The 13,554-nt window shown below is 40.0% G+C and overlaps 2 non-coding genes across 2 annotated transcripts; both read left to right on the top strand.

Annotated features, from left to right (window-relative positions):
* The first annotated feature begins 6,638 nt into the window (after window positions 1-6,638).
* Window positions 6,639-6,745, top strand: LOC126004702 (U6 spliceosomal RNA). The gene has a single exon (XR_007493965.1). It is a non-coding gene; the product is annotated as a U6 spliceosomal RNA (small nuclear RNA).
* A 6,431-nt stretch (window positions 6,746-13,176) lies between these two features.
* On the top strand, window positions 13,177-13,280 carry LOC126004781 (U6 spliceosomal RNA). The gene has a single exon (XR_007494035.1). It is a non-coding gene; the product is annotated as a U6 spliceosomal RNA (small nuclear RNA).
* The last annotated feature ends 274 nt before the right edge of the window (window positions 13,281-13,554 follow it).

Consider the following 13,554-nt stretch of genomic DNA (forward strand, 5'->3'; position numbering starts at 1 on the left):
CTTTTCGTGTTTTAAAACTTAAACGAACATACGAGTATTAAAATTTGAGTCTTTTATATTTTTATTAAAAATTATTTTTAATCTTAAAAGTATATGAAGTTTGTAAAGTGGTTCATGTCATGGGCATTTTTTAGTAGCTTAGGCTCCTTAATCTGCATTTAAATGTTTCTTATATTTTGTCTTTTTAATTGCTCTTTCCTCTCCATGTTTGCTATTCAAATCTAATGGTCAAATAACATTTTGTAACATTTTTAACTTTGTTTTTAAGAAATAGTTTATAAATATAACACAGGTGTCTTTCTTACCTCTGCATTGGAAAAAAAAAAGCAAAACTCCTTTGTTAAAATTACTGCACATGTTTAGAAAGTTAATTTTTTTAACAACTAAAATAATACAAGTCAGCAAAATAAGTTGGTCAGCTTTCCTTAACAATAATGTCTAAACATTCCAAAACTCTAAGCTAAGCCTAAGCTCTTTTAAATGCATAATAAATATAAAAAAATAGCATTGCCATTTAAAACATTTAAACCATATAATCTGAACCTTATAGGCAGTTAAGCAGTTCAAACAGTGGCATAAAAGCCATTTTAGAAACAAAAATAATATAATAACTAATTAAATAAATTTGTTCATAAATTAATGTTCATAAATTTAAACCTTAAGTAGCTTTGTCCTTTTTTAATTTCAAGCCTAATTTTAAACTCAAAGGTAAGTAAAAATAATTTTGCATTTTCCAAGTTTAATCTTAAATTGTCTCTGTTCATGTTGTGGTTAGCCCTTTTTAAAATAATATTGTTAATTAGTATTATAAAAATAATTAAATTTTATAAGCAAATTAACAAGTGTTAAATATAATTTTGGTCTTCAGCTCTAGGTGTGGAAATGCATCAAATGCCTTTAACTATATTTTATAATGTCTAAACATCTTGTTAATTTGGTATCTAATATTTTTTACAAATTATTCACTTAAAGTCTTCATAGTAAAAACAGTTGTTTGTTTTATTAAAGTCAGTTTTTTATACCTTTAATAATCATAGTTCATGCTCTTGTGTTCAATCATAAAAATTTAACACTGTATTGCAGCTGTCTTGCTATTCTAATGTGAAACCAGCTTATCACAAACCTGTTCATTTACAGCAAATAATATCAGGCTTCAAAGTGAAAACTCCTTCTGCAGTGCTCACTAACCATTTTACTTAACAAAATTTTTTTTAACTGCTAGCATTTTACTTCATGTTTTCAACTTCATGTTAGGATTGTTTTATAAATGTTTTGTGTTAAAGACTAAACCTTAAAATTTATTTTCAGCAAAGTTCCACCCCAGCTACATTAAAATAATTTTTTTTTCCTCTCACAAACATGCCGGCTAAATACTTTAAAAGCGCTTGTCAATTTTTCTTATGCAAGTTTTCATTCAATCCTTTTGTTTGTTCATGTGTGTGTGTTATAAGTGAAAGTGGCCACAATGTTGTGTTTCATGTTGTTTTTGTTCTGTCTGTTTATTTGTTATTTTTGCATTTCATGATAAATACAATTTTTAAAGCCTTATCCATTTTTAAAAAATTTCAATTAATTTTTTTTAACCTGGCTTAGTCTAGTCATCTAATAAACTGTGAAATCCTGCCAGAAATCCTGTGCTAAGCTAGCTTTGTCCTATCAGCATGGCAGAAAGAGTAGGGGATGGTAAACCCCAAATTTCTCAAATGGCCATCAGGGATAATTTTTTCCCTGGAGAATTTCTGGACTTTGCAATCCCCAGCTTTCCTGCTATGTGTAGTTAAGGCCAAAAGTATAAGGCCAAATGTAACTAAAAAAAGAAGCATCTAGCTTTAATATAATAACTAAAAAGTTTAAGAGAAATCATTTAAGTTCAGTTTAAAAGTTTTTAAAACATTGGCGATTGTTACTTATAAACAAAAAAAATTTTTAGTGCTGAAGTCTAACAGTAATCAGGAGGCATTCCCGTGGCATTCAAAAATAACCATTTTGCCTCCTGCCAAGCAGTTTTCTTAGCCTCCTGCAGTCCTCTCTTCATCCACTTCAATACAACCTATCACCCCTCCTGCTAGCCCACCATTCCTGCTGAACCTGTTGCTGACTCTGCCTAAGGAAAATGCTGAAACTGACTCTGCCTGGCTGCTCTGAACGCCCACCACTGCCACTGACAACCTCCATCGCAATTTGTCTGCTCCACCTGACTCTCCCTTGCAAGACGATGACAACACCTCTGGTTCCTTCCCTTCCCCCTTTGCTGGTGACATAGCCGACTCCCCTCCCACTCATTCCACTCCACCCCCTGACCCATCCTGGAAGTAACCCTTTGTGCCCTCGCCATGGATGCTGAGGAACAGTAAACCACCCCCACTCAATTTTTGCCACGACCTGGCCCATTCACCCGTTCCCCAGGACACACTGGCTATGTCAGCTCAACCTCTCCCATGCCCCAAGCTCTTCAAAACTCTGCCTGCTTCCCCACCCTTCCAGCCCACGCTGTCCTCCGGACCTCCTTCCTCTTCGCAGCTCATCGTCGTCATGGTCAAAGCCTCCTCCAGTACCTGCTACTCACCCATCCCACCGTTCAAACTGCCTCACTTCACCAACGATACCAACCTTCTGCTATGCGGTATGAAGCCTCAACAACCATGGCATAACTTTAAAACTAGTGGTGGAACTTGAACTTTGCCTTTTGGTGCCCAATATAATTTCCCCTATTGAAAATTGTAATCAAACTCTTGTCATGAATTTCTCCTTTCAGTTCATTATTACCCCCAATTTAACGTTCCTTGCCTGTTCCACTGGTTTATCACCCTACATTGTTTCACATTTGTTTCTTCAGTCTAAGAACTACTGTTTTTTCATTGTTTTAATGCCTGAATTAACTGTCAAACCAGTCACTGCTCTCACCCTAGCCTTATTCATAGGCCTGGGTGCTACTGGTGTAAGCACAGTAATTTATTCATTGGTTCATACTCTAAAATCTGTTACTGCCTTAAGTACAACTGTTATTACAAATGTTTCAAACTTACAATAAGTCTACATTACTTAAAGCACACTGTTGTATCCCTAGCAAAAATAGTGCGGCTAAACCACTGTGGTTTAATTTGGTTTCCTTTTTTTTTAAAGGAAGGGGGAGTCTGTGTAGCCCTCAAGGAACAATGTTGTGTATTCAAAGACAAAACTGGGTTAGTAAGAGATAGTGTTCAGCGTATTGGTAATGAAATACAGGAATTTCAGTAACGTTTTAACCAAGAACCATATTGGTACCAGACCTGGTTTTCCTCCTCCCCTTGGCTCAATACATTTTTGCCCTCTATTTTGGGTCCTTTTCTCAGCCTTATGCTGCTCCTTTCCTTTGGCCCATGGGCTTTTCGCAAACTCACTGCCTTTGTTAAAAATCAGGCAAGCGAGGTTGCAAAAAACTCTGTTCAGGTTTACTTCCAACAGCTCTCTATACGTGACTCCTGTGACACTGAGCCGCCCTTCCAGCCTTTAAGTTTCCAGGAGATTGAGCGCATTGCTAACAAACGGAGATCGCTCCGGTCCTTGTGCTCTCGGCTGTGGAGATGCCTATGACGGGATTAGCAGGGTCCCAGCTAGGATATAGCTTCAAACAGCTATGGCAAACTATTCGAACCTAGCGCTACTCCCACTCTGCCTATAGCCACTTTTAATTCGCGGCTTATTGCTATGTCCAACCTGGTCAAACCCTGTAGCCTAAGACAGGCTCTTCCACCCACTCACGACTTCCCTTCTTCTATTAGAGAAGAAAGGGGGAGATGTTGGCTACCATGACTGACTCAGTGGTTACTTTTGCAAAACTCCCTGCCATTTTTTCAGTGCTAAGTGCTGTTTGCTATAAGCCCATATACCAACAGGAAAAAGGCAACCTTCAAGTAATAAGTAACTTCTCAGCCTAGGGGAGGAAGACACTGCCCGATACCATGGAGCCAAGTCTCCCTATAACTTACATCCCTGAGTTAATAGCTAAACCTCATCGCCCTATGGGACAGAGCTTGCCCCACCATAAAACCTGCTGAGAGTTCCGGAAAGTGGTCTGCAAACCCTACTTTAGGGTCATAGGGCAATTCCTTGAAAGCTGCTGACTTAGGAGTGCTTGTAAGATTGTCACTGCTTCTCCCTCCCTTCTGGAGAATGATTTACTGCCTTTGTTTCATGGCTTTCGCGCCAAAAAGTATGATTGACACCACTTTTTACCTGCTCCCTTCTCCTTCTCTATATAAGAAATGTAGGACCCTAATAAAGACACCTTAGAACGGTCTGATCGCCTAAGGTCATTATTACTAACCTCTCTCAGATTTTTTACAGGTGTGGTTGTGCTTCTAGCCCTGCTAAATAAAGGTGCGGTCGTCCGTGAGCCTCTCGACTGATCCCTGCTGGCCGGGCCCCTCCGGGGGGCTTGCAGGACCCGCAATAACCATAATACATTTGTTTTAGGAAGACCAAAAGCAACATGATTTAAAAAAATAGAAATTTGAAAGAAAAACTAAAGAAATGGAAGAAAAAAAAAGAAGAAAAAGTTTAGTAGCAAGTTTATTTTTGAAAATTATTGAAACACCAATGAAGTCATTAAAGCACTAGCAGAAAGTTTAGTAAGATTTTCTTTTTTTTTAAAGGATAAGAGTTAAAAAAAATCAGTAATAATGGTGAGAGGGTGGCAATTGTTGTTGTTTGCATAGGTCCAGCAAAATATGAGGAAAGTGAGAAAAAAAGCCTTGGCCTAAATATAAGGAGACCTTATCCCTGAGGTTTTCTGGCACAAGACTGACTCTGGGTTCCAGGCATAGTAGGTTGTCCAGTCCCTGAATAATTCTCAGTGGTCCTGCTAAAATTTTTTTGCACATTAGCTGTTGTTGCTGTCAGGTTTCTGTGGTTAAAGATTATGGTTTCTGTGCATTTCCTTCATCGAAGTCAGGATAATGTGGAGCATCCTATAGTTTCACTTCACCATTAGATGTAGAGAGTTTTGTCCTGCAAGCAGGTTGTAGCTGTTGCTGAGTCATATGGGTGTTAAGAGAACACTCTTTGGAGTAAGTCAATGCCAGGGTAGCAGTAGGGTCTTACCTGATAGAGGTTTGCTTCCTGGTGATGTCACAGAAAATTGTGGTTGTTTTCGTAGATGGTCAATAATTCAAGGGTGTATATGGGCAGTGCCCATTCTTCTGAGGCCTGAGCCAAGTCATTATGCCAATGTTTAGGTTATAAGGCCCAACTGCATTACAAATTTTGTGTTCCTATCTCTATTAGATAAGAACTTGTTTTCATATGTAATATTTTCCCATTTTAAATGCTTACACAAAAGTGGAACAATGCCACAAGGTATTATTGGTATATCTGGGGGCTGAGGTAACAAGTCCAACAATCTCCATAACTTGGTTCTAACATAAACCCTAAAGTGAAAGACTCTTCTACCAGAATTCCTTGTTAAACAGATCATAAAACAAAACAAAACAAAAAAACAGTGGGTAAAATTGTCATTGTATAAGAGGATATTCAATAAGAGTTATAGCTATTAAGGGAATACATCAATACATCTAAGATATTCAAAGGAGATATACATGTCCCTTTTGTGTCATTAGAAATAGTCAGAGGGAGGGTGTTGAATCCAAGACACCACATGATTTGGTGTGATCCAAGACCACTGTGATTTGGCCTTCTGGAGTCTGCAAAATGACTCCCAGAAGTTTCATATCAGGAAATGTCTTTGAGTGGGTGCTTCTCTGAACCCTAATACGATAGCAATCACAGGAAGGTGGAGGACAGGAGGCCACTGAGAGTAGATAAATAGGAACAATGTATTGGTTTCTTCTCAGACTGAGAGTCTATTTTTTCACTTTGGGAGCTGGTTGGCAGCTGGCTTGAGTGGGGATAATGATCTGCTTCATGAGGAGCCAAGAACTGAGAGTAAAAATGGTTAAATGTGGGGTAATAGGCTGTGGGGGTGAAGAGTAAAGGAAATGAGCTTGTAGGGTTGTGAGCTAAAGGGGGAAGGAAAGTATACAATATAGACATTCTGTATGTGGCAGACATAAATTAAACCATATGATATCCTATTTAACTATCTATACTAACTTCATCTGGGTGGTTTGAGAATGGACACTGGTGCGAAGGAAAGTTGCCTGTGACTTCCCAAGCCAGTCCCTCTTGTGCAGGGTGTGGGTTGGGGAAAGTCTGGAGTCTCCTTTAAATTCCTCCCTGGCACCCACCTCACTGGCCCCCTGGACGTGCACCCAAGGGTAGCCCTGAAGTCTGGGAGGAAGGAGATGAAAGGCTGTTGGGGTGGCCTGAGCCCAGCAGGACCCCCCCCCCCTAAGCTTGGTAAAAGACCTTTGGCATGGAGCCCTGCCATTTCCCATGCTGGCAAAAGCTTCCGGTCTGGTTTTGGCTTTTGAGAGATCCACGGCTCTAGGACATTTCCTGATCTGTGACTGCTGTGAGCTGTTCTTAACACTTCACAAGACTACATTGCCATCTGAAGATAAAATTCAAAAATTATCCTTTCCTCAGACTATTTCAAAAAGATTTATAGGTGATATGTATATCTCCTTTGTATTTTTATTAATTTTATTTCTTTAATATGTATATCCTATGAAGAATCAACAGTCAAGAACATCATTACAGTGCTCACTCAGTCAGCACATATACTAAAATTTGAACGATACAGAGAAGATTTGCATGACCCCTGCACAAGAATGACATGCAAATTCGTGAAGTGTTCCATATTAAAAAAAAAAGAACATCATTACAGAGAAACTCCCAAAGATAAACACTGCATGCAACCAAATCCTGAATGCACGAAGAGTATCAGCTAAAAGAGACCCAAAGTAAAGCACCTCAAGACACATCCTAGTCACAATGATGAATCCCACAGATAGGGATAGAATACTGAAAGCAGCAAGATTCAAAAAGGAAATTACATTCAAAGGAGCATCCTTAAGATGTACAGCAGACATGTCACAAGAAACTCTCAAGGCCAGAAAACAGTAGTGGAATATTGTGACAAGACTGAATGAGGGGCCGGGAAGGTGGCGCTAGAGCTAAGGTGTCTGCCTTACAAGCGCTAGCGTAGGACGGACCTCGGTTCGATCCCTCGGCGTCCCATATGGTCTCCCCAAGCCAGGGGCGATTTCTGAGCTCATAGCCAGGAGTAACCCCTGAGCGTCAAACGGGTGGGGCCCAAAAACAAAAAAAAAACAAACAAACAAAAAAAAAAAACAAAAAAAAAAAAAAAGAAAGACTGAATGAAATGGATGCTTCACCTAGAATACTGCACGCAGCCCGACTCAAGTTCAGGTTTGAAAGAAGAATACATAGCTTCACAGATAAGCAACAGCTCAGAAACTTTACAGATGCAAACCCAGCCTTAAAGAAGAAACTGAAGGTCTACTTTAAGACAAAACAGACCAACAGACACACCAAACTTATACACAAAGATGACATTAAATCCCATGACAATCATCTCCCTCAACATCAATGGGCTAAATGCACCAATTAAGAGACACAGAGTGACAAAATGGATCAAAAAGATGAATCCAACCTTCTGCTGCCTATAAGAAACACACCTGAATAGTCATCAGAACAAACATAGACTCAAAATCAAAGGCTGGAAGAAAATCATCCAAGCAAACAAGACCCTTAAAAAAAGCTGGGATGGCCATATTAATATAAGATGACACAAACTTTAGACTCAGAAAAGTTGTAAGGAACAAAGATGGACACTTCATACTAATCAAGGGATATGTGCAACAGGAAGAAATCACACTACTAAACATATATGCACCCAATGAGAGACCAGCAAGATATATAATACAATTATTGAAAATTTGAAAGAGGACATAAATAATAATGCAATAATTGTGGGAGACCTCAACACAGCCCTGTCAACACTTGATAGGTCAACCATACTGAAACCCAACAAAAATATACTAGACCTGAAAAGAGAAACAGAAGAAAGAGACCTAGTAGATATATATAGTTCACTCCATCCTCAGAAACTTGGATACACATTCTTCTCCAGTGTACATGGGTCATTCTCCAGGATAGACCACATGCTGGTACATAAAACATATCTTCATAAGATCAAGAGGATAGAAATTTATATTTATACCAAGGCTTTTCCTTTCCATGTCCCCCATATTTCACTGGGCCTATGCAAACAATTGTCACTCTAACACCGTTTCTGTTGTGCTTCTTTGACTCTTATCCTTCAAAAAGAAAAAAAAAAGAAAAGAAAAATTAAATAGTTAAATAAAAAACATGACAAACTTGAAAAAAATTCTAGAATACATAGAATAGATAAAAAAGTAAATAATCTCTTAAATTCAGTGAATGAAAAAATTAACACCAAAGTCTGGAGCTGGAGAGGTAATACAGTAGGTAGGGAGGGTACTTACCTTGCCTGCCACCATTTCAGTGAATGAAAACAGGTTAAGCACATGCGGATCCACTAGAATGCCATTTCAGATTCCATTAAGAGGTACATTTAGTGTGAGATTTAGGGACATACTAGGAGACTTGTCAACATGAACAAATGAATAACACTTTTGACTTCAAATGACGTCACAAGAAATAAGCAGAAATAACACAAACGTCCCTAGAAATGGCAAAGGACTAAGACAGAACAAAGATTGTAACTCCACACATGTCCCAATAAGCACTACAGACAGATGTATACTCCTGATCACCTCAAAAACTGCATCAGCAAAAGGTGGGGGATTCACATGAAGAGACAAGGTATTATCTTGGACAAAAATACTTGTATGAGGAACTCTTCAATCAATCAGCAACAATATAAACATCTGCACTGATGTGGCCTTGCATTAGTCTAGTCAGGTAATCCACTCCAGGTCCTTATGTAATGGTTTGAGAGTTTACCAGGCATCAAACACCTTAATAGGCAGAGTCATACAAATATTCTGGAAATCAGCATCCACCATCAACTTTTTGAGATTGTATTCTGTGGAACCCAAGTTCACACAAAGGCAAGTGCTCTCCAGCTGAGCCCCAGTTTGTAACATTTTCAACAAAATGAAGTCAGCCTTATAGAGATCAACCTAACAAAATCAAGCAAGATGAACTGGCAGTGGGGATGTGTTAATATGGACACACCCCTAAGTGCTCAGGGCTGATTCCTGGCTCTTCACTCAGCTATCACTTCAGGTGATACTCTGGGGAACATAAAGAAAGTTGGCTAGGTACAAGGCAAAAGCCTAAATAGGAGTACTATCCCTTGAGCCTCCAAGATGTATGCATTCCATTTTAAAAATTAAATACATATAGTTCATTACAGTTAAAAGTGATGCATCTGGGTCCCTCCCCAATTTCCAGGCACCTCCCTATGCCCTGAGCCCAGAGACTCCATTAGAAAGAAATTGAAGGAACACGTTTTATTGGAAGGACTCTGAGTTTCAGCATAGCTTGCAAAAAGTTAGGGTTGATGCCTGACTTTAGGATGTTCCAAAACAAAGACAGTAAAAACTTGAGCACTGTAGCCACTTATAAGACAGAGACAGAGGTGTTTAAGGACACAGGGATGAGACAGGGAGGTTCTGGAAAAGAGGGAAATGTGCTTAGAAAACATCTAAATTTGGTGCTTAGTTGGAACCTGGGCACATCCAGACTCAAGAGAGTCCACACAACCAAGCCCTGAGTAGATCCAGATTTACCTGACAGAGAGTCTGTCCCTGATGGAACATTTACAAAACAGCAGGGTCCTTATTATAACAAGGGCCAGACCTAGGACAGCACCAACAAGGACACAGGAAGGATCCCATAACATCTCCCTAGTTCCCCAGGCCATGAGGACTCAGATTTCTTCCTTAACGTTATCATGTCCCCCAACTTACTACCTCTCTCTCCAACTTCACATGTGTATTGAGTGCTAGTTTGCATGGTGGGTCATAGGAAAAGAGCATAGAGGCCAGTCGGTTCCACCAAGGCGGGAGGTAGGTTCAAGCAAGAGATTCCCCAACACAATAACCCCAGAATCCCACTTTAGTTCCCAGAGAGCTCCAACATCTGGGTTTCATAAATTGTTTTGGAGGGACGCTCAGTGCAGGAAAGGCCATTGTCAGGCGGCAGCATACTCTGGAAGCGACTCCAGTTCCCCTTACAGATGGCCCAGGGGAAACGATTCAATGTGAAATGCAGATCATGGGATACATAAGGACTGATGAATTTGGGGGACCCGGCCTCCTTGCCCTGGGTCAGCAGGCGGTGGCGGAGGTCATAGCAGCAGAGCTGGGCACCTAGGACAGTAGTAGGCAACCTTTTTTCAACTGAGCCAAATCTCGCCAAAACCACGATTGAAATTTATTTTGAGAATCACACAGGGTGCACACTGACAGAGGCTAGGAGCACAGTCCTGACTCCTGGAGCGGCCGCCCGGTACACAGAAGAGCCAAATTAGAAGTGTAAAGAGCCACATGTGGCTCGCGAGCCGCAGCTTGCCGACCACTGACCTAGGATGTTCATGTTCTCTCCCTTCAGGGAGCGCAGGCACACACTGGCAGAGGGGTGGTAGGCGAGGTGCTCCTCTGTATCGATGGCATTTGCCCACCTGAACTTGTGGTTCAAGCGCTGGTCAAACAAGGTGGCAACTCCACTCAGGGCCTCCTCAGGATATGAGCAGGGGCAGCTGGGGAGATTCTGCAGGGTCACTTTCAGGTACTGGATGAACAAATGCTGGCTGGAGTTCAGCCACCTATCACATCTGTCGGGATCTGCAGGGGAAGCATATGGGGGCAGAGGTCAGGCTGGTGGACAGGAGGATAATGTGTGCAGGAAAGCTCAGGACATGCAAGGTTCAAGCTGCAACTTGGCTGGTCTTTGTTGGTGGGGACCCATCTAGCAAGAAGCAGCTGACAGATAAGAGTTAATAGCACCCCAGGACACCTGAGCAAGAACCTTGGGTAGGATGCAGCTGGCCCAGGGATGAGCCAGCCCTGAAGGCCCCTATGTACAGAGCAGGTCCTTTAGGGGCTGCATGTGGGGATCCTGAAGTTCTTGAGAGTGATGTGAGGTACAGGGTCAGAACTCTGAGCTGATGTCTGAGAAGTGCTTTAATATTGTCCACACTGGTCACTCTGGCTCTGCACTCAGTCTCTCTAATGGCTCTGCACTCAGTCTCTCTAAATCTCATTCTGTTTCTCTGGGCCTTGGGGCTCATGCAAAATGTACTCCATAGCACACAGGCTCCTTAGCTTTCTCCCTGATTTTTTGGGGTCTTGGGTGAAGGTCACACTGTGCCTATGTGTCTTTCCATTAAGAGCTGAGTTACCACAATAATAGTGGGAGACCTCCACATTGCCCTGTCACCCTTGATAGGTCAACAAGGCTGAAACCCAACAATAATATACTAACTCTGAAAAGAGAAATGAAAGAAAGTGACTAGTATATATATATATATATATATATATATATATATATATATATGTGTGTGTGTGTGTGTGTGTATATGTATGTATGTATGTGTGTGCATATATATATATATATATATATATATATATATATATATATATATATGACAGTCCATCCCCAGAAAACTGTATACACATTCTTCTCCAATACACATGGGTCATTCTCCAGGATAGACCAAATGCTGCCCTTAAAACATATTTCCATAAAGTTAAGAGGATAGAAATTGTATTTATCAGATATATAGACATGTATCACATATATACATATATATATATATAATCAGATATATAGACAGACTATCTTCTCAGATTACAAGGCACTAAAATTAGAAGTGAACTACAATGGGACAAAGAAGGGAAACTTTAACACCTGGAAATTAAACAGCTCACTACAAACAATCTATGGGTCAGAGATAAAATAAAATAGGAAATCAAAACATTCCTGGAAACAAATGACAATAAAGACAAAAATTACCAGAATTTATGGGACACAGCAAAAGCAGTACTAAGAGGAAAATTTATTGCTTTGCAAGCACGCATCAGAAAGGAAGAAGGGGCCTACATACAAAGCTTAATCATGGGGCCTGCATAGTGACGCAAGTGGTCGGTCATTTGCCTTGCACAGGCTAACCTAGGATGGACCGTTGTTCTATCCCCTGGCATCCTATATGGTCCCCTAAGCCAGTAGCAATTTCTGAGAGCATAGTCAGGAGTAACCTCTGAGCATAACCTGGTGTGGCCCAAAACAAACAAAAAGACATACAAAAAAGCCTAATGACACAGCTTATAAAATTAGAAAATTATCAACAAAAGGAACCAAAAATAGGTGGGCAGAAGGAAATAACAACGCTTAGAGCAGAAATCAATGAAGTGGAAATAAAAAAAATTCAAAAGATCAACAAAAACCAACGTTGGTTCTTTGAAAAACTAAAAACAAGATTGATAGACCATTGGCAAAACTCAAAGAGAGAGAGAAACTTAATAGCCTGAGTTAGAAATGAAAAGGGGGGAAATCACTACAGATATTGCATAGATTAAAAGGGTAATTAGAAACTACTTTGAGAAACTCTATGCCATGAAACATGAGAACCTGGAAGAAATGAGTAAATTCTTGGACTCTTATAATCTTCCACAGTTAAACCAGGATGATCTAGCACAGTGGTCGGCAAGCCGCGGGCCACATGCAGCTCTTTACACTTTTTAATGTCCTCTTCTGTGTGCCAGACGGCCACTCCAGGAGTCAGGATTCTGCTCCTAGCCTCTGTCAGTGCTAAGGAGCAGAGTCCTGACTCCTGGAGCAGCCTCTCAGCACAAAGAAGAGCCACATTAAAATGTGTAAAGAGCCTCATGTGACTTGTGAGCCGTGGCTTGCCGACCACTAATCTAGCATATCTAAATAGACCCATAACTATGGAGGAAATTAAAATGATAATTAAAAGTCTCCCCCAAAACTAAAGTCCAGGCCCAGATAGATTCACCAACAAATGCTTTCAAACTGTTCTAGAGGAACTACTACCAATCCTTTTTCAGGCTCTTCCATAAAACTGAAGGACCAGGAATACTCCCAAATAGTTTTTATGAAGCTAACATCACTCTAATATCAAACCAGACAGAGATGCTGCTAAAAAAAAAAAAAAAAAAAAAACTAAACTAAAAACCAATATTCCTGATGAACACAGATGTAAAGATCACAACAAAATTCTGGCAAAAAAAAAAATCTGCCTCATTAAGAAGCTCATCTGTGCTCTCTTCGGCAGCACACATACTAAAATTGGAACGATTCAGAGATTAGCATGGTCCCTGTGCAAGGATGACATGAAAATTCGTGAAGCATTCCATATTTAAAAAAAAAAAAGAAGGTTATCCACCATGACCAAGTAGGTTTTATCCCAGGAATGCAAGGATGGTTTAACATACATAATCAACATAATGCACCATATTAACAAAAAATAAAAAATAAAAACCATATGATCATATCAATAGATGCAGAAAAAGTATTTGATAAAGTCCAAAACTCATTCTTGATGAAAACTGTCATCAAGATGGGAAATGCAAGGAACGTTTTTCAATATAGTCAAGACCATCTTCCACAAGCCAATGACAAATACTTTTTATCAAT

This window comes from Suncus etruscus, chromosome 3, assembly GCF_024139225.1.
Source record: "Suncus etruscus isolate mSunEtr1 chromosome 3, mSunEtr1.pri.cur, whole genome shotgun sequence".
In the NCBI taxonomy this organism is placed as follows: domain Eukaryota; kingdom Metazoa; phylum Chordata; class Mammalia; order Eulipotyphla; family Soricidae; genus Suncus; species Suncus etruscus.